The sequence below is a fragment of the Canis aureus genome, chromosome 6 (assembly GCF_053574225.1).
Source record: "Canis aureus isolate CA01 chromosome 6, VMU_Caureus_v.1.0, whole genome shotgun sequence".
NCBI classification, from domain to species: domain Eukaryota; kingdom Metazoa; phylum Chordata; class Mammalia; order Carnivora; family Canidae; genus Canis; species Canis aureus.
The window spans coordinates 17196346-17206780 of NC_135616.1; the positions used below are offsets into that span (position 1 = coordinate 17196346).

Sequence of the window (10435 nt, forward strand, 5' to 3'; positions counted from 1 at the left end):
CTCTCATGAATAAATAAATAAAATCTTAAAAAAAAAAAAAAAAAAAAAAAAAGAAGAAGAGGAGAAAAAGACATACACATACCCAGAGAGAAGAGAGTATAAACAGATGCTGGGAGATGGCCAGCTCCAAGCCAAGGAGAGGGGCCTGGAGCAGATCTGTGCCTTCCTCCTTGGAAGGAGCCCACCCTGCCAACACCTAGATTTCAGACTTTCAGCCTGTAGAACTGTGACACCATGAACTTCTGTTTTTACAGCTGCCCCTTTTATGATACTTTGTTATGATAGCCCTAGCAAATGAATATGCCCCATTCAGAAATACAGGTAAGAGGGGGAAGAGGAGAGATTAGTTTGGGACAGTTGATTATCTCCCAATTGGTGTGGGAGTGATAGTGGCTCAGCTTGGGAGAGGAGGGATAACTGGAGACATGTCCCTGTGAGTCACTGCACTGAATATTCAGTTTATTTCAAATATACAAAAAAAACAATCAACTCAGACTTAAAAATAATTCTCAAATGAATAATTTTCATTCCCTAGAATTTTTTTTTTTCAGTTGAGATAGTGCAGTTCCACAAAAGCCTAGGTAGAGATGCCAAAGGAAAAGATGTTTCTTCTTGGTGAGAATTTGCATGTTTTTGGTCATCTCGCCAACCCCCACCCCCTGTCTTGCCCCAGGGGGTGCTACCCTCACATCCTTCTCTCAGGGATGTCTGGCTGAAGGGAGCCCTAGGCCCTCTGAGAGCAGCCACCGTGAATTCCTTTGGGTGGGGATTTGGTCGGGCTGCTTTCGTTCTGCTTTCTATTAAGATGAACTGCCAGTATGTGTTATGTCCAGACAACCACCTTGTGGAAACCCAGAAAAGCTGCAAAATAGGAACGAGGTAATCTCCTTGAAGTGGCTTGTCAGGGCTTCTAAGGTCAGCGGGGAGGAGCTGAACTCCACGGTGCCCTCGAGATCTGAGTGGGGTTTCAGGAGTGCCAGGGCGCCTGCCCTTGCCTGCCTCCTTGCACACTTGGAAATCACAAAAAGCCTTTCTGTCCACCGCAGCTTGTGAATTGGCTTTCATCATTGGCGCCAAAGACCCGCCACTCTTAGGTAATAAAGGACACGAAGATCAATCCTGAGGGAGAAGACTCCAGTTCCAGAATGTCCCTTTGTCCAGAAACAGCTGTGTGGAATTCAAGACTATCCAAGGATGTAAAGATCACAGGATCTCTTTCTTTCATTGTCTACTTGTTCGTCTGGGCACCACACTGTGCTTCTACCATCAACGGGAGCTGCCCACCACAGTGAAGGCATGAGGCCTTAGGTTAAAGATTTATTCTTTTCTGTGGAGGCTCGAGCCAGTTGTTAACCCTCTCCTTACCTTTTTTATCATTTAAAATTGTTTACTAATGTTTTTTGTAAATATGTATACGAAAGAGCATATAAATCACATGTGGGTAATTTAGGAGCAATAAAGCAACCAACACCCACACATTCATCTCTAAGTTCAAGGATAAATGCTTTCGTCTTTCAAGGGTTCTGTAGTAACGTTAGTGGAATCTTATTTCTCTTTGGAATACTTTCTTTTGACATGGCTGTGTTAGCCAGTCAAGCTCTGAGGCTCGGAGGATATTAGGGTATGAGAATAATTAACTCGGATGTTGGGATGTGTCCTCCCGCTGGTGTTCCAAACGCTAGTGAACAAAGGCATGGCACTGCAGCAAATCTTTGTTAGCTGAGTGATGCACGTAGCCTAATTGAAAAAAAAAATCTCTGTTTTAAAGTCGGTAGGACCATAACTATGTAGATTAAGACTCACCCATTCATCCCTCCATCAATTTATTTGTAATTCATTAATCAAATTTTACTGTCTGCTTACTGTGTACTAGGCACTCAGACCCAACAGGAGTGGGATGAGGGTGGGACATAGGGCCAGGAGCAGAGAGCTATCTTACAGCCTGTTTCCTTCCCCCAAAGCAAGGATCCTTGAACTTTTTCTCATGAACATGAGAAATTATGACCTTGTTCTGGTGGGCAGATTGTGTCATATTACAAGGTCAGCTATACCCTTTTTGGCTCTAACCAGTGAGGGAAGATTTGTTCTCTTAGACTCTCAGCTCTTCAACCTTCCCTCCCTCCCATATTCCTCAATGTAGTATAACTTCACGAAGGACCCTAACCCATAGTGTGCCCCGAGGTACCCTGTTGCTCTCTCTGAGGGTGGCCAAATGCCATAGTTGAGGAGGAGCTCCACTTTCCCTGAGCCTGTTCAGGGAATTACATGAACACATGTTACTCTGTGAAGTGACAGTTCCAGGGAATGAGATGAACAGCTACAGATCTGCCCCATGGAAGCTGGGGGTGGGATCAGTACAGTGTATGGGACAAGAAGAGTGGAAATTGGTTGGCTATCATGAGCGCAGTTTTTCCTAGTGTACTGGGTTCTTCTTTGGTGGGGGAGATCAAGGATGGGATCACATGTATTGATATGTGTACTGTGTGTCACAACATCTTCAGAAACCCTCCCAAAGTTACTATTTTTCCCACTTTACAGAAGAGAAAACTGAGGCTCTGAGAAATTCAGTATCGTGTCCAAGGCTTCACAGCCCAGAAATGATGAGGCTGATATTTGAACCCACTTATCTTTCATAACACCATACGACCTCTTATTTAGGGGTGCACAACACTTGACAGTACTGTTTTAGAATGTGCTGTGACAAGCCTGTTTGCACACAATGCACCTCAGAGGTGTCTGCTTCCCCTGGAGTGGCTAATTCTCCACTGCTCAGGAACAAAGCTTGGAGCAGGGCTAATTCAAGACAGATGACAGATTGGTTGAGGTTTTCATTTTCCTTTCCCTTCCTCTCTCTCCTTTCCCTTATCAGTATTTCCTTTTTGTTGAGGTGTCAGGGCCTCTGGCACCATGGGGAGTCTGTGAACCTGAGATAGAACCCCAGTTCTGTAACCAACTGTGAGATTTCAGGCAAGCCTCAGAGTTCTCCACTATAAAAACGATATCAACACCGTCTGCCACACAAGCAGTGGACATCCTGGCTGTTGAGCCTGGCACAGAGAGAAACTCGCCACATGGGACTTTTTCTTACTTTGATCCCCGTCTTGCATTGCTTCGTGATCTTTTCCCTCCCTCCCCATATTAGCACTCTGTCCACGCCTTCGTCCTCACGTCTCTCTCCTGATCTTGCTCATTCTTCCTAAGGCATTTGTGACAGTTCCACACGAGTGGGATGGGTATCTCCCTGTAGGCACATCACTGCATTTTAACAGGAATTTTCTAGAAATAATAACAGCCCAAAGAATGAACTTCTAATGATGCCACTTAAGGCAAAATGATGGGCCAGTGAAGAAGACATTTTTGGGCAGATGGACCTTTCTGATTCCTGAAATCTTGATGATGAGATCTTTGATGCTGATTCAAACACAGGCCTGCCCTGTCTGCTGCACTTGGCTCCATATGTGAGTATGTTGAAGAAAGTTGGAAAAGCATATTACCAAGGCACCATTTGAAACCCGGAACCCATTTAATCTGCTTTTATCCTCTCTCCGTTCTTGTATCTATTGGATAGTGTGTATGTATTGTGTTACATATAGCGTCATTGCAATACCAGAGACTCTCAGACACTAATACGGTGCAGACCATCAAGTCAAGGGACTGTCAAATTGGGAGTTCATTTTTTGGTAAAATGTATACATAACAGGTGTTGATATCTTGTAGCTAACTGCTCACTTTAACCCCATCTGAATGATTATTGGTGTCAAATTGTGGCATATGATCCTTTAGCAAATTCCTGGGTTTGGGCATGTAATGACAAATCTCCAGAAGTATAACATCTTAGGGTGAGACTGACCAGTCTTTAGACTCATAGACTTCAGATAAATTTCTTTTAAATAGTGAGCAAACGGTGAGTGTGTGTGTGTGTGTGTGTGTGTGTGTGAGAGAGAGGGAGAGAGAGAGAGAGAAAGAGAGAGATCATTCTTGATAGAACACAAATGCCTGGAATTGCTTTGGAAAATGAAACACACACACACACAGGCATGCAAACTCACATACACAACATGCCTGAGAGGTTACAATCTCTGATTTTTCATGATAGAGAGTCTTAAAGTTGACATGGTTTTAGCGATTTCTAACCTAAATTCCTCACTTCATAGTGCAGAAACTGAGGTTCAAAGAGAAGGAGGTCCTGAGTTTGCACACCCAGTTATGAAAGGTCAGGAGAAGAGCCCAGGTCTCATGCCTTGTCCAGGGGCCCACAAATTCTTCCTCCCTCCCTTCACCCTCTCTCTTTCTTTCCCTCCCTCTTGAGTTCAAGTTTGTAGAACCATTCTCCAACTGGTCACACAACTGGCTCCCTCACAGTCTTCAGGTCTCTGCTCACCTGTTACCTTATTAGTCAAGCTTTCCTTTGAGCCCCCAGCACAAAGCACCCCCCCCATCGACTCAGCTCCCCACCCCCACGACACTTACTCCCATCTTACTTGCAGATCACTTGGCTGCTCCAACTAGACTGGAAGCTTCATGAGAGAAAGGACTCTGTGTTCACCACAAAACCTACGGACCTGCAACAGTCCCTGCTACACAGTAAGTACTCAAATATCTGTTGAAGGAACGGATGAGCATCCGCCAATGGGAGGCAGACGGTAAGAAACAAGAATGAGCAGGAAACCTCTGCCCCTGCCCTCATGGAGCATTCACCTGAATGGAAGAGGAACTTGACATCAGTAATCATTCTGCAAAGGCATGACAGGGGCCGTAGGATGCCAGACAAAGGGTCTCAACTTGGTCCGGGAGGCTTCTCACAATAGTGAGAAAAGACCACTCATACACTATGTGCCGTTGTTTCTGATACTGGCTCGGGAATGGACCCATCCCAGGAGCATTCAAAAGACCTTCTGCCAGACAGATTTGATTTGATTGCTGTGTGACTAGTTTAGTCTCTGAATAGGAATAGGCTGGGTCTCGTTTTAAGTTTAGCAATGGGACAATCCTCTAGATAAGGCTGTGTAGAGATGTAGAGGTTTCCTAAACATGGGACATCTACATGCAACTCACTGAATTTTTTTGAATGAATTTATTCTGAAGGGAAGGCGGCTGGCACACTGACACCTCCCTGGGGAAATTCAGGGTTGGGAGAACGGACTAGTTAGCTACCAGAGTGGCCACATGATGTCACTGTTGCTTAAAAAATTCAGATGAACAGGAGCCCATCTTTTGTGAGAACCAGTTTACAAAGTTTCCGGAGAGTGGAAAACTGTTCTAGTGAGAGGCACACTTTTATACACTTAAAAGACACTTCTAAGCATGACAGTGTCCCATCTTTTCCTGAGGCCCTTTTTTTATTTTTATTTTTTATTATTAGTTTTACTTTGCTCAGTGATATCAAATCTATCTTGATCATACCTAGTGACTTCCTCAGAATTCAGACCACCCTATGTCTAACATCTAACATGTCCTCAAAGAATTTTATAGTTTAAATATTTCATTGAAACGTTATAAAAACCAGAAAAAAAATACTAGAAATGGAGGAATATGCTTACCTCTGCTTTTTTAAAGTACATGAGGTCATTTCTAAAAATGGTCACCATAAACCCAGATGACATCTATCTACATTACCCAAATCAACATGGTTTACTTAAAATTTTTCCATTGTCTTGATATGTTCAAACTTTTTCTCTCATTTTTCTTCTGTTTTGCCTCTTAGAGGATTTGTATTATTTCTTTTATCATTTCGATGATTTATTCTTTTTTAAAGCTCATTCATTCCTTAAACATTGTACCTGTTATGATTGAGAGTCTGTTCCAGGTATCGAAGAAGATAGAGGATAGACGAGTATATCACCTCCGTGCATAAGGCTTTTATGATCTTGTAAGGTTGTAGGACCAATTCACAAAAATAATAAACTGAAGTTTCATGCATGTCTTACATCAGACCCTGTGCCCAGCCCTTTAACTGTATCTCATTTAAAATCTCAGGACACCCCTTGTTAGCCCCATTTGAAGCCAGGGAAACTAGTTACAGAAGTTCAATAGTTTGCCTAAGGCTAAATAGCTATGTATACTGGTGCTGAGATTTGAATCCTGATACATTTGACCACAGTGCTGGAGCTATGCTTTACAGACTTTCAGTCATATTAGGAAAAATTAGTTAATATTAAAAAAACAAAACCAAATCAAACCAGAGTTTCAGAGTGCTATGGGAATTCCTATCTAGAGAGGTTCCATGGAAGACCTGGCATTTGAGATTGCCTTTGAAGGATGAATAAAATTTCCCCTAGTAGAGACGAAAAGGGATGGTCAGCCAATCAAAAGTTTAGTTCTTGCTCATGATGTATTCACAAGGTAAATTGGCAAGCGGTCTTGCTGCCACGTATTGACTCAGGGATCCAGGCTGAAGGGCCACTATCTATGGCTACACCTTTTGGAACAAAAGCGGGAGAAAGAGAATGTTTCTTGAGGGTTTTATTACAGTTGTCTGGATGTGCCGCACATCACTCTAGTCACATTTCATTGGCCAGAACTAGTCATGTGGTCCTGATGAACTGCAAGAGGGCTGGGAAATGTAGGGAATAGAGGGAATATTTGTGAATATTCTATTTCCTCTCTACTATTGTGCTGCCTCCCTGGAAGTATGGCAGGTGTGCCTTGCTATCCAGGTTTAATTCGTGGATAGACTCAGACACAGAAATGAACTCCCTCAAGTTTTCATGGTCACCTTGGCCATAGCTACCAAGTGAGGGTAGGATAGGCCACTATTAACAGGATACATTATTTTAAGACTGTCTTTCCCCTCTCCTCCCCCATACCTTTCTTTCCTCCTGTGACAGGTTGAAAGAGGTAGAAATTCTACAACTTCAAATGGTTTTCTTTGGCTTGGATTTTTTGAAAATCAGTATTTAGAGAACTATGTTATTAATCCTGAACCACAGATTCAGGTCTTTTTTTTTTTTTTTTTTAGATTTTATTTATTTATTCACGAGAGTCGCAGAGAGAGAGAGAGGCAGAGACATAAGCAGAGGGAGAAGCAGGTTCTCTGGGGTGGAGGAGGGGAGTCCAATGCAGGATTTGATCCCAGGATCCTGAGATTATGACCTGAGCCAAAGGCAGACACTCAACCACTGAGCCACCCAGGTGTCTTCCCTCTTCTTTAGAATGATGGGATGGGGTAGAGCTTCCTAGGACAAATCTTTAAACAAGTCAGCAAATAAGATTTAAAAAGGAGACTCATTCTCATCTCAAGCCTGGTGTTTTCCAACGTCTCTTTCTTCTCCTTCTTTTTTTTTCTCCCAACTTCTTCCAATGGAAGATCAATGTATAGGAGGGTATATTTCTCTCATCTACCAGGTGTACCTCTGTCCAAGTCTATATCGGCAGTGCCGTGGAAAACAATCTAAAAACTGACCCATTGTTGTCTGCAGTGAATGGAGCATTTGCTTGTTTCCAGTGACATACTAGGTAACTCTTCCAAACAGCAAGGCGCTTACCCATGTGAGAAAAAAAAAAAAATGAAAGGAACAGCCAGATTTGGTTACTGTCGGAGCCACATGATTCACAGATATCCTTGATAATGACAGTTGCACAGCTGGATAATTAATCAAAGTATGAAGAGAATATAGAGCACTCCCATGCACACAGCCCCATCCAGTCTCCACGGGATCCGGCCATCATCTGTTTATTCTCCTTTGGAATGGCTTGAGATTATTCAATTATTCAATAGCTTCCCTTCTTGCTGTGATGGGATGTATGGTTCTTAATTGGCACCAGGGTCTTTCGGTTCCTATGAACTTTGCTAGTCACTCTTGTGATTCCAGTCCCCGGAAGCCTGAATGTTTATCTTTATCTAGAGTTGGGCCCAAACAATGCGCCTTGAAGTACCAATCAGCTTTTTAAAAAAGCAGTTCTGCCAAACAATTGGTAGCAAAATCATGACAAGGATCTGATTTCAGTTTTGCATTTTTTTTCTTCCTGCCTGTGTTGTTCTTGACATAGAATACAGGATTAAAAAAAAATCTGTATTTGACTCGAATTTTCTCTGCCTTTATGGTTAATTTTGTAAATGTTGGTCCTTTCCGTAGGAGAGATTTTTCAGGTTTTTAAACCAACTGGTGTATAAATATTTGCCCATCGTGGTGTTTCTTGGAAGTGCTTTCTGGAAGAGCAATTCAGTATTTCTAATATAAATGCAATTCTTTCTCAAACTTCGGAGAGAGATTATTATGATTGTTTGTTCAAAGATATTTATTAAAAATAGATTACAACCTATTTTAGGGCCTTTGAACATTCAAGTTGCAGCGACATCTCATTATGTGCGCTGTTTTTACTGTTCTTGGCACTCTAAATTTTTGCCCTCTTTAGTGGAGTTTTTCTCCTTGAGACACAAATTCTTCCAATCTTCTGTATTAATTAACTCGAATTGTTCTTTGCCGGCTTGGTCCCGGCATAGGTCTGTCAGACAACATTTGTAACACTTTTCTGCTAATAGTTGAGGTTGCTCCTTTGCCTGATCATTTCAAGAGTATTAACTTATCACAAGTCCAACACCTCGCTCTGGTTGTCAAGGTCCTCTTGAACCTGACCTCAACAAATGGCCCTGCCTTTGGTCTCCCTACCTTCTCGACAAACACCCTTCCAGTTTATCTTTTTTTTTTTTTTTATCATCTTCTAAGTGCCCCGTCATCAAAGTGAGGTTCCCTCACCAGCAGCTGTGCCACCTGGGAGCTCATTAACATACAGACTCTCAGGAGAATCTGCATGTTAATGAGTTCCCAGGTGATTCCGGAGCACATTCCTTTGAGAAGCCAGTACCAGTACCTTCTGGCCACATTCCTGCCTCCTTGCCTTTGCTTACACTGTTCTCTCTGCCTGAGATCCCGTCCGTCCCTTCTCCTCTCTACTGGGGCAGATTGGATTCATCTTTTTGGTACTGGCCAGTGGAACTTTGACTTTCTTCTTTAAACCTTGTCATGATACATTTGAAAATTGAGTCTCATTTTGGAGTTAGTTTTTGAGGACAGGTTACTAGGGAAAATCAGAGAGTCAGAAGTATCCTTGAAAACACTTTAAGTTGCCCATGTAATGTAGCATAGATGTCTTAGCGCATCCTCTGCTGTAACAAGTCTACCTATGGTAAATTCTTCCTTCCTAGGGACGCCTGGGTGGCTCAGTGGTTGAGCATCTGCCTTTGGCTCAGGGCGTGATCCTGAAGTCCTGGGATCAAGTCCCATATTGGGCACCTTCAGGAAGTCTGCTTTTCTCTCTGCCTCTGTCTCTGTCTCTCTCTGTGTCTCTCAGGAATAAGTAAATAAAATCTTTTAAAAAATTGTTTTTTTCCTTCCTAGTCAGAACATTTTACTTTTTTTGGTTGAATGTCAGGTATTCTGAATGACTAGTGTTTAGGAATCACATTATAGAGACTATGTTCCCCCACCCCACCCTTCACCCACCCTTCAAGTGCCTATGGTTGAATTTGCAGCAGTTAAATACATGTAAGAAGTAACTCCCCGGAAGTCAGGTCTGGTATATGTTCCAGCTTATGTTTTTACCACCATGTTGAGTTGGATCTGGTCAGAGCAAGCAAAAATTCTTGAGACTATTTAGAAAAATATGTTTTGGGTTCTTTTGAGATAACTGTGAATCATTTCCTTTGCATTAAAAAAAGGATCCTGAATACTCAGTGCATTAAAAAAATAACAGAAGAAAACCATTTTCTGTTTTACCATGAGGTCATCTAATCTGTATCTGATAGGAAAACAAAATGAGAAGAAAGAGAAAGAGGAGCAGGAGAAAATGCAAGGGGAAGAGGGAAAGAAAAAGTCCTCTGCATAAGGATGAAAGAATTGAAAAAGACCTTTTAGGTTGGTTAATATTGCGTGAATCATGGATTGAATTGTGTCACCCTCAAAAGTCATATGTTGAAGCCCTAACCCCCAATGTGACTGTACTGAGAGACAAAGCCTTTAAGGAGGTCATTTAGGTTAAATGAGGTCCTAAGAGTGGGGCTTAATCTGTTAGGACACCACAGATTGATCCCTCTCTCTCCCTCTCTCTTTCCTTCTCTCTGCTTGTGCACAGGGGGGTTTCTACAGCTGGTTATAAGCCAGGAAGAGAGGTCTCATCAGAAGCCAATCCTGCTGGCACCATGATCTGGACTTCCAGCCTCTAAAGCCGTGAGAAAATAAATACCTTTGTGCTGGTGAAGCCACCTGTTCTGTAGTATTTTGTTATGGTTAAGACATTGCCTAACCGAGTCCACCGTCCTGAAGACAGAATGGCTTGCCATTTTACCCCGAGATCTCGTATGTTGGCTGTTCTAAAGGTATAATGGCAGCCTTATAATTCATTTCTCAGCTACTGGTCTGTCCCTCTCAGCAATTGCTTCCTTCTTGATAACATTCCTGAGCTGAATGCAATACAAGTACTTGTTAATTCTTGTATC

The 10435-nt window shown here is 42.4% G+C and overlaps 1 long non-coding RNA gene across 1 annotated transcript in view; it reads left to right on the forward strand.

The window, feature by feature from the left end:
- The window catches only part of LOC144315136 (uncharacterized), a 78366-nt gene extending 68171 nt beyond the window's left edge, over positions 1 to 10195 (forward strand). Inside the window, exons 3-4 of the long non-coding RNA XR_013380911.1 lie at positions 4488 to 4584; positions 10072 to 10195. This is a non-coding gene — a long non-coding RNA (uncharacterized LOC144315136). The remainder of the gene's footprint in view (positions 1 to 4487; positions 4585 to 10071) is intronic.
- Positions 10196 to 10435: the final 240 nt, after the last annotated feature.